At 39.9% G+C, this 16,900-nt stretch overlaps 1 long non-coding RNA gene across 1 annotated transcript; it reads right to left on the bottom strand.

Annotated features, from left to right (window-relative positions):
- Window positions 1-11,744: 11,744 nt before the first annotated feature.
- LOC104865890 lies at window positions 11,745-15,558 on the bottom strand. Its single transcript, XR_004514659.1, has 3 exons — window positions 15,485-15,558; window positions 14,127-14,237; window positions 11,745-11,819 (listed from the first exon to the last, which is right to left on the bottom strand). It is a non-coding gene; the product is annotated as an uncharacterized LOC104865890 (long non-coding RNA).
- Between the last annotated feature and the right edge of the window lie 1,342 nt (window positions 15,559-16,900).

Below are 16,900 nucleotides of genomic sequence, written 5' to 3' on the forward strand. Positions count from 1 at the left end.
AAAAAAAAAAAAAAAAAAAAAATTCCCCCTCACATTCTTATTCCACTATAAACCACATTATGATGAATGTGATCATTATGGTATATCTAATTTTTTTTAACTTTTAAAATTTTTTTCTATTTTAATTGAGTTTATTGGTACAATCTAGGTATACAATACAGTTACATTCATCATTAGGATTCTGTACCTTTACATAATAGGTCTTGATTCTCATTTTATTATTGTATATCTAAATTGTACCAATAAAACTAAAAAAAAAAAAAAACCTCAGGTTAATCACCTGGCTGCCTTTATATAAAAACTAATTCCTTTTGCATGCTTTATACTACATAGATTTCAAAGCACATTCACCAATATTCCTTTTGCATGCTTTATACTACATAGATTTCAAAGCACATTCACCAATATTATACATTAAAATATCATCTCCAACAGAATTCCTGTATCAAGTAAGCCTAACCAAACCAGAACACATGAAAATATTTAGATTCCTGGAGAAAGCAGTACTTCAAAACTGACAAAGTAGGATATGATCATCACTAAGCTCAAGACGACTTTGAAAACTCTTGTCACATTGGAGTCCAACCCGGGCAAAGCAATTTAATGTGACCCTGTTTCAATTTTTCTTTTTTTAAAAAGGACATTGGTGCCAGGTGTGATGGTTCACATCTGTAATCCTAGTACTTGAGAGGCTGAGTAAGGAGAATTGCAGGGTTCAAGGCCAGCTTGGGCTACATAGTTCAATGTCAGCCTGAACCACAAAGTGAGACCATGTCTCAGAAAACAGGGGAGGACCAATTGGGGATGTAGCTCCTGGGTTCACAAGCCCCCCCCCCAAATTAAGTGACCTCCAGACCATTTGTGTGTAGAACTTGCTACTTGGACCCCAAGTCATAGTTATAAGCTGGTAGATCAGGTCTAGGGTAAGGGTGAGGGAACCTCTGCTTTATAGCATTTGCTGGTTTCTATGGCAAATATATTCCCACAGTGGTTACTTTCAAGATACCTCATCAGATCTCTGAACATGTAATCATCTGTCCCTATATGGGCTAGTTTCAGCCAGCTCCAGCACCGGAACACATCTGGGGGAGGGGGCATGCATTCCTGACTCTCTGGAAACATGTAGCCACTTTATCCTAATGCAGCCAGTGGGTTTTAAAGCCTTTCAGGAGATTATAATACTCAGATACCTTGAAGGAAATTTTTGGTCTTTTCATCAAAACACATTTTAAAAAACCAACAGTCCAATACATCATCAAATCCTATTACAGGAAAAATTAGAAAACCCCTTGATTACAAAACAATTTAAAAAAAGAAAATCCTGATCTTAAAAAAGCACAGCTAGAAAGAAAATCTCTACCTCTCCAACCATAATCTTTTTGTTTTGTTTTGCTTTTTTGAGACAGGGTCTCACTAGGTAGTTCAGGCTGGCCTTGGACTCTTGCAGACAGCGCAGGCCTCAAGCTCATGGTGATCCTCCTGCCTCAGTTTCCTGAGTGCTGAGATTACAGTTTATTGGCTTTCATTTTCTATCTAAATAACCAGGAGCAGTGTATGCCTATAATCCAAGCTAATCCCAGCTATTTGGGAGGCTGAGGGAGAAAGATCATAAATTCTGGGCCAGCCTAAGCAGTTTAATAAGACAGCACTGCAAAACAGAACGAGAAAGGCTAGAGATGTGACTCACTGGTACAGAACTAGCCTAGTACATGTGAGCCCCAGGGCTCAATGGCCAGTACACAAACACACACGCACACAGGCAGATGAAAATATTAAAACCTACAAGTTATACACATGCTCACCTGTGTACCAGAGCAATTCGAGAAGGAAGGGCTGTCAGACAAGGCTGGCCCTTGCTTTTTTCTTGCTCTCATGACACTATGACTTTTCTTATTAAAACCTTTCACACTGTTCAGGAATTCACCTCTAGTCCCTCACCCATCCTTCCTACCACAGACCCAAATGCTCAGGCTTTCTTCAAAGAGATTTTGGGTTATTCCTAAAAATGGATGCTAAAGACTTGGTAGATGGCAGGATCTCTAATGAAGTTTGTTAAATGAGCAACAATTCTATTCATGGCACCATTTTACCAGTGAAAATTAAAGGGGGAAAAAATAAGGCTGAGAAGTGAGGAAAGTCTCAGAAGAACAAACAAACAAGAAAGACTGCTGGTAAACTTTTACAATTCTGTATGTGTGCGGGGCTGTTTCTTGACCCAAGAGTCTTGATATCAAGAAGTGAGAAGCAGAAATGTTTGGATTTTAGATAGGAGTTGACTGTTTTTCTAGAGCACGTAACGAGAAGGAAGAGAAGGAAGGCTGCATGTCTGGGTGCCGTCATATGAGGACTCAGAGGTGTGGGGTCAGGCAGGGCATTAAAGCTCCAAGAGGTGCCACCTGCGAGCACCAGCATGACCAAAATGCCCAGGTGTCCCAGCTGGCTACCTCCCAGGGTTGCCTTCGGCCCCACTTCAGTCCCTACAGATGTCCCCAACCCCACTTACCTGGCTTTTCTAAAGAGGCTCTAGGCAAGGCAGTGTGGAGCTGGCTGAGAAGCACAGGTTTGAAGGGTGTGTAGCTTCCTGTGAGCAAAGCCCTATCCCTCACTCGGCTATGCTGAATATAAATGGGGTTTTTGACAGAACTAGGAAGCAGAAAATGACTGACTCATTTCTCAAACAGAAGCTTTAGTTTTTTTCTGGTGGAGAAAGGAAGAAAATGAAAAGAACATAAGAAAACGAAGTAAGTATATTTTTTTAAAGACAAACTTCATTTCTTAAAAGTTTTATTTATTGGGGTCTGAGGCTATAGCTCGGTGGCAGAAACTTACTGAACATGATAGAGGCCCTGGTTTAAGCTCTAGCAGAACACACACAAATTATTTGTGGGCTTTTTAATGAAGACAAAAAAAGTTCCTTTTAACTGAAAATGTTCCCTAGATCAGGTTGGCAAGTGGAGGGTGTCTGATGTTCTCCAAATGAATAGGATCTTAGAAGGGCAGAGTGACATGGCCAAAGAGAGTAAAAAAAAAAAAAAGGGGTACTCAGGCCAGGTGAAGTGACAGATGCTTTTAATTCTGGCTTCCAGTACATGGGAGGCTGAAGTAGGAGGGTGGCAAGTTTAAGGCCATCCTGGGAAACTTTGGACCCTTTCTCAGAACAAAAGAAGCTGGGGAAGTAGCTCAGTGTTAGCGTACCTTGAGTTTGATCCCTAGTACTATCAACTCCCCTAAAAAACAAAACAAACAAACAAACAAAGCACCTTCAGGACAGGGATTTAGCTCAGTGGTTCCACCGCCTGCCTTACAAGCACAATGTCCTGAGATCGATCTCCAGTACCCCAAAAAAAAGCACCTTCTAGAGAATACGTTTTGCAAATATGTGTGCCTATAAATGACTTGAAAGATCAGAGTTCTCGGATGCAGCAATGGACTTGTCCTCAATGTCCTATGAAATGACAATGTAGCTTCAAGCCCATTTTGCAATACACCTCTCAAGCTCCTTTTCTGGAAATGTGGTTTCGCTAACTGTGATTAAATGACCAAATGTTTATAAAACACTTAGCGTAGTGCCTGATACATCTAGGTGCCTCACAGTGAAAATTAGCAGAATGAATAAAACATACAGAGATAGTTTCTTCTCCTCTCCTAGTTCAGCACTTAGCCATCACCGGGATTCTAAGAATCCCATTCACTCAATTTCCTGGTCAGTGTTTAGATTAAAAGGAAGGTTCAGCTACACATGGTGGTTCTCATCTGTAATTCCAGAAGTTTGGGAAGCTAAGGCAGGCATCTTAGACCCTGTCTCATAATAAAAAAAAAAATTGTAAAGAGTTGAGGATATAGCTGAGTGCAAAAGCCCCAAGAATATACATCATTGCAAAAGTAATAGGTTCAACCTCCATTAATGGATTTCAAAACTAATTTTTTAAAAATCCCACGCCCCACCAAAAGGCTGTTTTTCAGTAACATCCACTTTACATATAAGGAAAGAGCCACCCAGAGAGGTTATGCCCAAGGTATCACAGCAAGCTGATACACAGCTGGAGCCTAGACTGACTCCTGACATTTTCATGGATGTAAGGTGCCATTGGACTTAACTTTTGAAATTTGAGCAGGGAGGACCCCCCCCCACAAAAAAAGACTGAGTACAAACTCTACCCAAAAACTATGGTGGTACAAAGGAGAGCACAGGCCTGGTGTCTAAACAAGCCTACAGCGACCCCTGGTGGACCAAACCTTATTTCAATACCAAAGAGACAGGAAGGTCAATTCCCCAGGCTATACTAAACTAACCCACAAGGACCAGAGTTTCTGAAAAATGGAAGCCAGATCACCCAACACACACCCCTGCAGCCTTCAAGAGGAGCTCCACAGGATTCCAGTGCAGCACAGTAGTGGTGAAGCAGCCAAGTTCAAACCGAGAGAAATGTGCCAGGTGTAATCACACAGGGCTGTATGCAGGGATAAGGCAACAAAACACTGGAACTGTTTATGTAGTGCATGGTGAGGTGAGGTAAGTACCAAGGGCTTTCTACCAGGGGATACCTTGAATAGATTTCATGGACTCAGAAGAGGGTCATAGGCTATCTGGCCCTGGATAATTAGGGCTGCTGTGGCCCCTAAATGAGTCCTCATACCAAAGAGTTTGGGGTGTGGACTTGATGGCTCAAAAAGGAAAACTAACCAGCTTCAAACCAGGGCCTCAAAACTGGGTCAAAACAACATTTAAAGTAACAACTGTGTACCAGGGAGGTCTGAATACACACAAAACCTTGGTAAGGAAGTAAAGATTGCAAACAGTTAAATCATAGATATATGTATTTTGGAAAGATAACTAAAAATTCCTACACATTTGTAAATAAGACAATACATTTTTATGTAACCTGGATATCAAAGGTACAGTACACAAAACAGAAAACACTGAATGATAGTATCACCAAAGTTATAGCGAGTACAATTTATCATATAGTGATAGCTGAATTGGCCCTCAGACAATAACTAGATCTTAAATGTTTATATTACAAACGGAGATTGGCTAGAAGTTAGTGAGACACAAACTACTGAAAAGGGAGACAGCAGAAAAGAAACGGTAGAATATACCCAAAGAAGATATATGAAACAAATTAAGATCAGGAATTAAAAACTGAAAGCAAACCAGACCCATTAAACCAGACCATTTTGTTTAACAGACTTGCAGAAATTTTTTTGTTGTTCTTGTTTTTTATTTATTTTTTTATTTTTGGTTTTGTTTTGTTTTGTACCGGGGATTGAACTTGGGATCCTGAGCTTGAGAAGCAGGTGGCGGAACTACTGAGCTAAATTCCCGGCCCAGAATTTTTTTTTAAAAGGAGAAAATCTTGGGAATGTAAAGGGAGATACAAACTTAGACTAGAGACTAAAAACATAATTTAAAATACATTTAGATAACTTGAAGATCTTACCAAATTGGCTCCAAAACAAAACCTTACTTACAATCATTTTTGTAAAAAATTCAATCAGTTCTTAAAATGCTTTGCACATAGCTAAAACTTGGAAACAGCCCATTTGCCCTCAGTTGCAAACTGGATAAAGATGTGGTTTTTCTATAAAATGGAATATTACTCAGCCATAAAGAACAAGAAAATAGATTCATTCATAGGAAAATGGATACATATTGAAGATATACTCCTAAGTGAAACAAATAAGTCACATGTGTAAATACCGAATAGTTTCTCTGGTGTGAATAAACTGCAATAATACATAAGATCCTAGTAAGATTACTGACACTGAGAAATGGGAATAAAGGGACTAAAGGTGCGGGGAAGGTGGGATGGGTAGGGGAAGGGTAATAAGGGAAAAGAAAACAATGTGAGATAATGAAAAGATGGAAAGAAAGTGATTGTTGATGGGGAGGAGAGGAGGGGGTGAAGGGAGGGCAGGGACAAGGGGAAAAAATGAGAACCAAGACCTGTCATGTAGAGGTATAAGATCCCAATAATGAATGTGACTGTACTGTATCCCTGAAATGTACCAGTAAACTCAAAGCTGAAAAAAAAAATGCTTTGCACAAAAACACTCAGAAAAGTGTTTCAAATATGCAAATTCTCTCAAATATGCAAGATACATATAATTCTAATCCCATGTATCATGTCTTCCCCAGAAATTAAAACAATATACAAACTCATTTGATAAAAATACCCAGTAAAAAAATATTCTAACAGGGCCGGGATTTAGCTCAGTGCTCCTGCCACATGTCTTGCAAGTGCAAGGGCCTGAGTTTGATCCCTGGTACCAAAATAAATCTAACAAACCAAATTCACTAGAGCTGAAAAAATACACCAATTAGGGGCCGGAAATTTAGCTCAGTGGCATGTGCCTGCCTGGCAAACAGCAAGGTCCTGAGTTCCAATTCCTAGTACAAAAAAAAAAAAACCTTAGTTCAAGTTAGCTTAATATTAGTGAATATATTAATTCAAATCAGCACATTAATAGACTAAAAGGAAAGTCCCCTAACACAGAAAAAACAGGCATGCACACCTATAATCACAGCAGACACAGGGAGGCTGAAGAAGAATCTTGAATTCGAGCTCACCCTGGGCAATTTAGTAGTTTAGACCAATGAGATTGTGCCTCAAATTTAGACAGGGATGGAGACGAAGGAACCTGAGCTTGATCCCCAATACTACAAAAAAACAATGTTTTTAAGGGATTGGGGGAGTGAACCCAGGGCCTTTGAACATCTTCATCTCTTTCATTTCCTTCCACCTTTCTGTCTGTCTTGTCTCTCCCTCCCTCTCCCACCACCCCTCTCTTTATTTTGAGACAGTGTCTCATTAAGTAACTTAGCTGCCCATCCTAGTTTAAACTTTCCATCCTCATGCCTGAGTCTCCCAGATTGCTGGGATCACAGGAATGTGCCAACATTCCCAGCTTTAATTTCCTTTTTTTTTTTTTTTAAACTTCAGAAGGGAGTTTTAAACTGTTTGCTACCAGGGACCAAACTCAGCACCTTGCACCTGTGAGGCAGGCAGTGGCACCACTGAGCCACATCCCTGGCCCTAAACTTTTATGATGTTATCTGCAAAGAAGACTCTCCATAAACATAGTTTAATTGTAAATAGCAAAAGCAATTAATTTTAAATTAGGACAGTGGGGCCAGGAATTTAGCTCAGTGGTGCTGCCACCTGTCCCATAAACACAAGTCCCGAGTTCAATCCCCAGTACCACAAGAAAAAAATAAACATTAAATTAGAACAATGAATATGTCTACTAGCAAGTGTTCTATTAGAGCTGATGAACGAGACTTAAAAAGATATATTAAACAAAATTGCAGGATCCAAAAAATCAGCAGATTTTATACACTAACAATCTGAATACTTGAAAAGTTCCATTTAAAATAGCATAAAAAGGGCCAGGGATTTAGCTCAGTGGTTCCACTCCCTGCCTCACAAATGCAAAATCCAAAGTTTGATCTCCAGTACCAAAGGAAAAAAAAAATCATGAAAAGAATAAAATAACAGAAATAAACTTACTAAGAAGGTGAAAGAATAATACTTGGAAAACTACAAAATATTGAAATAATGATAATATAAATAAATAGAAAAAAAACGTGTTTATGGTTTGGAAGACTAAATATCACTACATCAATAAGACCCAAAATGATACAAAGATTTAATGCCATCTTTCTCATAATCTCAATAGTATACTCTTTGTAGCAATAGAAAAATGTATCCTGAAATCATAAAATCAAGGGATAGTGCATAACTAAACAATAATGGAAAAAAAATAAGTCTTACATGTTCTGAGTTCAAAGTTATTATAAATATTTGATAAGAGTGGTAAGACCATTTAATAGGGAAAGGGCAGTTGTTTAGTAAATGGTGCCAGGAAAACTGAATACCCACCTGCAAAAGAATGAAAGTTGAGCCCTTACCTTATCTTATATCATGCACAAGAACTGTCTCCAGGGCTGGAGATACAGCTCAGTGGTGCCATGCCTGCCTGGCAAGTACAAGGTCCTCAGTTTGATCCCTGGTACTGGAAAAAAAAAAATTTTCACCAAATGGTATAAAGACCTAGCTAACACTCAAAACTATATAATTCTTAGAAGGAAAATGTAAGACTTGAATAAGCTAAAGTGACTCCATGCTAATAGGCCAGACTGTGCTTCTTCATATGCTAATTGCTACCTTGGTTAACAGCCTGCCCAGGGGCAAATGGTATGACAAAAGGTGACCATAGAACATTTCCTGCATAAAATAAGCAATGTGTTTGCGGTCTTGTTCTGTGAATTCCCTTACTCTTCGTTTAGAAAAACCTTATAAAAAGTACCTCAGCCCCTGAGCAGTTGCCTGTCTGAGCTACCTGGCTCGGGGAGTGCCATCATAAAGGTCTATTTACCATCTAGCCTGGTGTGTTCCCTCCTGGGTTTCTCATTTTTCCGTCGAGCTCCCAGAGCCTCGCTGGGTGTTAGGGCCCAGCATCGTGGAGGCCTTTTTGGCTGTTCACGGCTTCCGGAAGTAAGGCCCTGGGTCTTGCCTCCGGAGCCATCGTTGGGCTATAGGACTCAGCATCGCGGAAGCCCTTTCAGCTGTTCGCGCTCCGTGGAGTGGAAGTGAGACTTTAAGTCTTACAGAAAATATAGGGGAAATGATTCAGGTTATGAATTTGGCAATAATTTCTTGTAACAAAAGTAAAAGACTAGCTGAAATTCATCAAAATGTAAAACTCCTGTGCATAAAAGGACACTTATCAACAGAGTTAAAAGTTATCTATGAAATGGCAGAAAATAACTAAATCACTGATCTGAGGGGTTGATATTCAAAATATATTTTCAAAACCCTACAACTCAACAACAACAAAACAACCAACTTTCTTGGTATTACTGCACTGACAGAATAATAGAAACCAAATATACAGAATTAACGCAAATAACTGTTCCAGAGACAGATTGACAACTTTTTTGAAAAAGTCTCAGGTTCCGGGGCCTGCCTCACAAGCACAAGGACCCGAGTTTGCTCCCCAGTACCAAAAAAAAAGTCTCAAATGATATCCTGCTTCCCAGATTGAAATTCTTTGTGCGAAGTTCACTCCTTTTTATTTTTAGATGCCAATGGAATCTGAAATGGATTAATGAATTAAAGCTTAAAGAACAATTGTCCCTACATACATGCAAATCTCAAAATGTTCCATGACCCAAGATAACAATTCTTCAGACTATATAATCTGTAGCACCACTTACCCATCTGCCCAGTACGCATACCAAACACAGAATCCTGTCTCTGGAGAAACAAGGTCCCTGTTTCCCTTTTAGTCAGCCCTGGCTGGGATTCTTCCTCCTTCTTAAACCCAAGATTCTATCCATTTCCTGTTAAACACAACTAGAAACACAAAGTATTTAAACACACATTTTTATATTTAAAGGCTATTGTCTTACTTTATCATTGCTGGGACAAAATACCAAAGACCCAAAAGTTAAAGGAGGGAAGGTTTATTTTAGCCCACTTTGTAGAGGTTTCAGTGTATAGTGGGCTGGCTGCAAGAGAGAGCACTCACAGGGGCATCGCAGGAGAAATAGTCCATGGTACAGCAGGCAGGAAGCAGCAAACCTTTTTTCTTATTTCCCTTTTAATTCCACCAGAGGTATAAGACTGTTGGTTGTCACCATCCACACCTAAGGTGCATTTTCCTTCCTTAGTAAATTCATCACCCATACTCAGAACTATGCTAAAGCAATCAGTGGATTGATTCAGTATCAAATAATCATGATCGCCAGGTGTGGTGGTGCACGCCTGTAATCCCAGCACTCGGGAGGCTGAGGCAGGAGGATCGCTGTGAGTTTGAGACCAGCCTGGGCTACAAAGTGAGTTCCAGGTCAGTCTCACTACATAGTGAGACCCTGTCTCAAGAAACAAAAAATAAAAAAATAAATCAAATACTCATGATCTAGTCACCACTGCAAAGCCCCACCTATGAGTACAGGAGGTTTTGGGGGGACATCAAGATATAAGCCATAATAGCTATAAATGATGGTAATATGTAATAATGCCATCTTATATTGTTACAGAAGGAGACAGCAAGTGACACACAGAGAGGCAGCAGAATGGAAGTAAAATAAAAAAGTTTACTCCATCGATGGGGATCTATCACACCTACTGGCGGTGCCCTGATCGTCTCCTCCATTGGGCTACAACTCTTACTTTTATAGGGTTTTACAGCTTTGATCTTACTCAGTTGGTTACACTGCATTTTCACAGATACCCAAAACATGATAGCAAGGCAGCTGAATTCCAACCCGGATGCAGTTCTTTATCAGGGAAGTTACCTTTAAGATTCATTCAATTACCTATTCTAGCCAGGGGGAAGGGAGCTTGTTTGATTTTAACAAAGCTAACAATGGTTCTTTTCACTTACAAACTTTTGTGGGGACGCTAGGTGTCTCCAGTACTGGTTGATTCTGAACTAAGCAGGATGAGGGGCAGAAGTTATCTTATATTGTGACATTTCCTAAATTTTCACTTATTAAGGTTTTCCCTATCATTATAGGAAGGGATAATGGAGGAAAGAGATTATATCACAGGGAGTTTTACTACAGACAGAGTTGCCGTACATACCCTCAAGAAGGTGACTTGAATTACCATGAGTTAGCAAGAAACCTTATTCCTGAAGCCAAGGAACAAGATGAGGTACATCATCATCTTACTACCATATTTGGGGAGGGAGGAGACCTAGGGTGAAAAGAGAAAAGCCTTTTAGAAAAGAATAATGTTCTAATGAACAAAATAATGGGGCTTGAAACTGCAGAACCCTGAGATTTCAAAGAAAACCCTGTTTAGAAGCAGTGGGAGAAACAGGCCCAGCCATTCAGAGAGCTCCGCCCTTCTCAGACCCCAACTCCTCCAGCCTAAGAGGATAACCCTCTCTTCTCTTCTCACTTCTCACCTAGCCTGTGCCACTTCCTGACACTCCAAATCAACATTCAGTCCTAGGTCTGTTTATAAACTCACAGAATAAAATGGATTGTTGCTATAATGCTAGGTCCCAATCATAAAAGCCCCCATCTTCCATCTGTTTAGGATCTGGGCTCGTTTTCCTTTATGAGGTATGCACAGCCTTTTACCAACTCCCAAGATAGACTTCCTTGAGTCTTCAGGTTCACTAAAAATTAATTACTGACTGCTGATGAGTCCTTTCACATAACTGAGAAGTAGGATCAATTCAGTCAAGTTGAATTATGAAATTTAAGAAAATGTGAAACTTTTATTACACAGCATCAAAATATCAATGTGTAGTTTTCTGATAACTGCTGTAACTAATTACCACAAACTCTAGATTTAATACCACTAAGATATATCTTGCAGTCTGGTAGTCAGAAATCGTAAGTTTCACTGCTTGTCAGCAGGAACTCTTCCTTCTGGAGGCTCTAGGCTTTTGTAGCTTCTTAAGGCTACCTGCATTCCTTAGTTCTTATCTCCACAGCAGCAGTGTAGCATCTTCTCTCCTTTCTGACCCTCCCTGCCTTGAGAAGGACTTTTGTGATTATACTGGGCCCAGCCAGATCTCGGGATAACCTCCCTATCTCAAAATCCTTAACAGCATCTACAGATTTCCTTTTGAATATAAGGCAAAAGGTTTCAGAGATCAGGACATGGACATACTTATGGGCCACTGTTCTGTCTCCCACATCATATTTAGTACTGTCACCACTGACCTTATTAGAAAATTCTTCCTGGAATGCTGTCATGCTACTGGTAGTACGGAACGTAGCCTGGTCTCCAACTTGAGGCAATCTTCTTGTCTCTGCCTCCTGAGTGCTGGGATCACAGCATGTGTTACCACGCCTGGTTCAAGATCATAATTTTTGGCTTGAAAGCTCAAATTTATCACTGGCAAACAACACTGTCAGTTTTTCCCTAAATGGTGAGTTTGCTTCATTGGTTTTCAATAAAATACCTGTTGAATAGCTCTTTGAATCATAAATGTCAGTGCATACAGTCAGTAAAGTGGGATTCCATGGGAATTCAAGGGTAGAGATTAAAAATATTAGTTTTTCCTGCCAGAGATGTAGCTCAGTGGTGCCACCGCCTGTCTCAAAAGTGCAAGAACCCGAGTTCAATCCCCAGTACCAAAAAGTTTTTCCATCAAAGAAATTATAAATTAAAAGGGACAGGGATGTAGCTCAGTGGCACCACCTGCCTGGCAAACTGGAGGTCCTGAGTTCAATTCAGGGAACCATTTAAAAAAAAACAACAAAAAACAGGAAACAAAGCACTGTGGTATACAGATTTAAAAAAAAAAAAAAAACTGTCGCTGATAGCTCCAAGGACTTTTTTTTTTTTTTTTTTTTTTTTTTTTGGTACTGTGGATCGAACTCTGGACCTTGTGTTTGCAAGGCAGGTGGCAAAAACCACTGAGCTAAATCCCCAGTCCTCAAAATACATTTTCTTTTTTTTTTCAGTTTTAATTGAGTTTATTGGTACATTTTAGGGATACAGTATCAAAATACATTTTCTAATACAAGCTGGTGGTACTACCTTGATGTGTTCAAAGATCCCAGTAATTTTGCGGCTGGTGCTTTTATACATGATTGAAAGCAGTATCAACAGTCTGAAAAAGTTACAGTGAGTGCTATTATGAGTACAGTTTTGGAATCAGTGGATATCTGGGAAAGATTTCAGACAGTAATTCCTCCCTTCTGCCAGGAATTCATGAAGAAATTTGCCAGCAGATGGCAGCAGGTACAGCAGCATTTTGCAGTTTAACATTGATCATCCTGATCTTAGTATAAAGAAATGACAGGACTGTATCATCACACCTAGCTATGTTTAAAGTGCATCTTTTCCTTTTAAATGTTCCTTTTTAGTAAATATCAGTAAAGGTGTAGGGAAAGTGGGAAGGGTAAGGGAAAGGTAATAGGGGAAAAGAAAAAATATGAAAAAATGGAAATAAAGTGTTTATAAATAGGGAGGGGAGGAGCTGGCAAAGGGAGGGGCAGGGACAAGGGGAAAAAATGAGAACCAAGAGCTGGCATGTAAAGGTACAAGATCCCAGTGATGAATGTAACTGTACTGTATACCTAAAATATACCAATAAATTAAATAAAAATTTTAAAAAAGAGATTAATAAAATTTATACATAACAATTCAGCATCTTTACATTCCCGTAAGGGCTCTAAATGAATACACTATCTCCAGTTGACGGAAAAATGGTTGAGAATTTATTCTATCCCAAGTGTGGTGGCGCATACCTGTAATCCCAGCACTCAGAAGGCTAAGGCAGCAGATCACCCCAAGTTTGAGTCTAGTCTGGGCTGTAACACAGTCAAGTCTAGCCTGAACTACATAGCAAGACCCTATCTCAAAAAAAAAACAAAAACAAAAGCTGTGAAATAGAATATAATTTTAAAAGAAAAAAAAATAACAAAACTACTTAGTGCAAAAATAGTCATCATTGCTACAATATTGACTTTTATCTTACCTGTCTCACATATTAGAATTTATATTCCCTGAGCCGGGCATGGGGGCGCACACCTATAATCCCAGCACTCAGGAGGCTGAGGCAGGAGGATCACTGTGAGTTTGAGACTAGCCTGGGTTACATAGTGAGTTACAGCTCAGTCTCAACTACATAGTAAGACCCTGTCTCAAAATAAGAAAAAAAAAAAAGAATTTATATTCCCTGACGGGAAAGATTGTTATTTTCTGATACCAAGGATCAAACTCAGGACCTTGGTGCTGATTGTTGCTTCTGTATCTTTATTACCTGTAACAATGCTATACATAGGAATCACTCAATACTTAAGATATCAGTAATGGTTAAAAGGTATAAAAATACAAATTACTAAATAAGAAAACAAAATTAGTAATGCATGACAATGGTCTGGACTAGTCAGACTATGTCTCAAAAACAAAATTTTCTTTAAATAAAACTGACTTTAGCTTCAGGTCAGTGAGCCGGACGTAGTGATGCTTGCCAGTAATCCCAGCACTCTGGGAGGCTAAGCCAAGAGGTTTGCAAGTTCAACCTCACCCCAGGCAATTTAATGAAATCCTGTCTCAGAAAAATGAAAGATATAATTCAGTGTAAAGGCCCAAGGTTCAATCCCTAGTATGAAGAGTAAATTAGTTACAGTATTTAAACTTACCCACCTGACAAATCTGTAAACACTGTAGCTCCCTTCATATTTTCTGGGTTTGTATGTGGGAGCATCTGTTGAATTTAAAGTTGATGTCATTTCAAACCCACCGTCATGTCCTCAGCTGCATATGAGAGCCAATCACAAGTCATGTGCGATCATATATCAAACATTAAAACTGAGAAATTGGGCCAGAGACTTAACTCAGTGGTTCCACCACCTGCCTCACAAGTGCAAGGACCCGAGTTCAATCCCTGGTACCAAAAATAAAAAAAGACCAGTGAGAAATTAAAAATAAATTTAGTGACTCTAAATAATACTCACTTTTTTTCCCCTAGTACTGGGAGTCAAACTCAGGACCATGTTCTTCCAGGCAGGTGCAGGCAACCACTCAGCTAAACTCCTAACACCTATTCATTCTTAAATATGTGGGAAATTTACGTTTGAAATATATTTCCAAGCTGGCGCACACCTGTAATTCCAGCACTCAGGAGGCTGAGGGAGGAGGATCACTGCAAGTTCGAGATCAGCCTGGGCTACATAGCGAGTTCCAGGTCACTCTCAACTAAATAGTGAGACCCTATCTAAAAAAAAACAAAACAAAAAGAAAAAAAAGGGGAAAAGAAATATATTTCCTATCACGAAACTGAGGAGTCCAGTCTATTGTTGACTTGCTAGTATGTATCGCAGAAAAAAAGAATCGAGGTTCTCAAGCATGTCCACCTATGCAGCCAGTTACTATAACTGATATGGTGGGATGTTCTGACCTTGATATAGAATATCATTTTAAGAACGCCACCTGGAAGAAATACACTGCAGCTCATGTGTAATTCTTGTTTTTTGTTGTTTTTTTCTTTTGGTTCTGGGGATCAAACTCTGGTCCTTAAGCTTGCAAGGCAGGCTGCGAAACCACTGAGCTAAATCCCCCGCCCCTCGTGTAATTCTTTATGAGTCCCCGCTTGGAGGTGTGCCTGATTTTACTACCAATTTTCATATGAATCCACGGAGGATTTTGTTTCTTGACCAGAAATCACTTGAGTCTAAAAGCCACGTGAGAAGACACGGTCAGGATGGGGGGCAGGGGTGAGAGAGCTCAGAATGCTTATACATGGATGACAAACATGAAAAATTACATTAAAAACTCAGAAGGCCGGGGATTTAGCACAGTGGTTCTGCCACCTGCCTCGCAAGCACAAGGACCTGAATTCGATTCCCGGTACAAAAAAAAAACCCAAAACTCAGGTCAGATTCGTTAATATGACACCAGTTTTCACCCAGCACTTGGAGGCCCAGATGTTTGCCACATCCAGCTTCAAGGTACAGCACTTGCAGGTGCTTTGAACTTAAACTTGGCAGGACGCCCCAACTCACACTTCCGCTTCTTGCGGAAAGGTCCTGTTGCAGTCTTGCCGCGCTTGTAGTTATCACGAGACGCCTGTCCCTAGCGACTGCTAGAAAGAGGAAACGCAAAGGCTCATGGTATGATTTGTGAGACTCTGTCCTGCCCCGTTTACGTCTCTTTCCGTGTGTTCCACGGCAGGCAACTACCAAGCCGCTGTAATTTACGTTAATGCGGCAATACTGAGCGTCTACAGCAAAGCCTGTGTGTATTATTACTCTGAGGCGTGGTGACTTATGCCTGTATTCTCAGCACTCGAGGAGGCTGAGGCAGGAGGATCGGGGCCAGTTGGAGAGCAGCCTAAACTGCAGAGAGAGATGCTGTCTTAAAAACGGGGGCTTGGGTGGATTTAGCTCAGTGGTGCCGTCCCTGCCTTGTAAGCGCAATGTCCTAGTTCGATCCCCAGTACAGGGACAGACACACACTTAAACTGAAGAACTATATTTGGTCACTAAAGTCATATTTCTGAAAATTAAGCACGACTGAAATAATCACCTATCTACTGAAACAAAGCACGTAGTCTACATTAGCATAAGATCACAACCACAAACTATTAACAACATTAAAGCCACAAGGTTAGTCATCATATTTTTGAGACATTTACTTGTTTATATCTCAAATTTAAAAAGTACTCATGTGAAATAGGAAGAAAAGGACCAAAGGTGTAGGGACAGTGAGAAGGATAGGGAAAGGGGAATAAGGGAAAAGGAAAAAAATATGAGAAAATGTAAAAATGGAATTAAAGTGTTTGAAGATGGTAGGAGGGGGTGAAGGGAGGGTGGGGACAAGGGGAAAAAATGAGAACCAAGACCTGGCATGTAAAGGTACAAGATCCCAGTAATGAATGTAACCGTACTGTCTACCTAGAATGTACCAATAAATTCAATTTAAAATTAAAAAATAAATAAAAAAATGCTCAGACCAGAGATTTAGCTCAGTAGCACCATGTCTTATGAACTCACAGCGACCTTCCTGCCTCAGCCTCTGGAGTGCTGGAATTACAGGCATGCACCACGATGCCCAGGTTTTTATCTGCCATTTTTGAGATGACAAAATTACCCAGTACCCCCAACAAAAGAAAAAAGGTTACAGTGTTCTATCACCCAATATCAGAATACATTCTTCTCAGCTGCACAGGGTCATGAGTTTAATCCCCAGTAACAAAAATAAATAAAATGTGCTCATACTTTGAAAAACAAATCTTTTCTTGGTAATTAAACCTGTGACTAATTCTAGGCCTGTTTGTTTTTGTTTTTGTTTTGTTTTTTTGGTGCTAGGGATTGAACTTGGGCCCTTGTACTTTCAATACAGGCGGCAGAACCACTGAGTCAAATCCCCAAAGCCCAAGGTTTTTTGTTTGTTTGTCTGTTTTTAAGACAGGGTCTTGC

The sequence above is a fragment of the Fukomys damarensis genome, unplaced genomic scaffold (assembly GCF_012274545.1).
Source record: "Fukomys damarensis isolate Sample0158 unplaced genomic scaffold, DMR_v1.0_HiC HiC_scaffold_28, whole genome shotgun sequence".
NCBI classification, from domain to species: domain Eukaryota; kingdom Metazoa; phylum Chordata; class Mammalia; order Rodentia; family Bathyergidae; genus Fukomys; species Fukomys damarensis.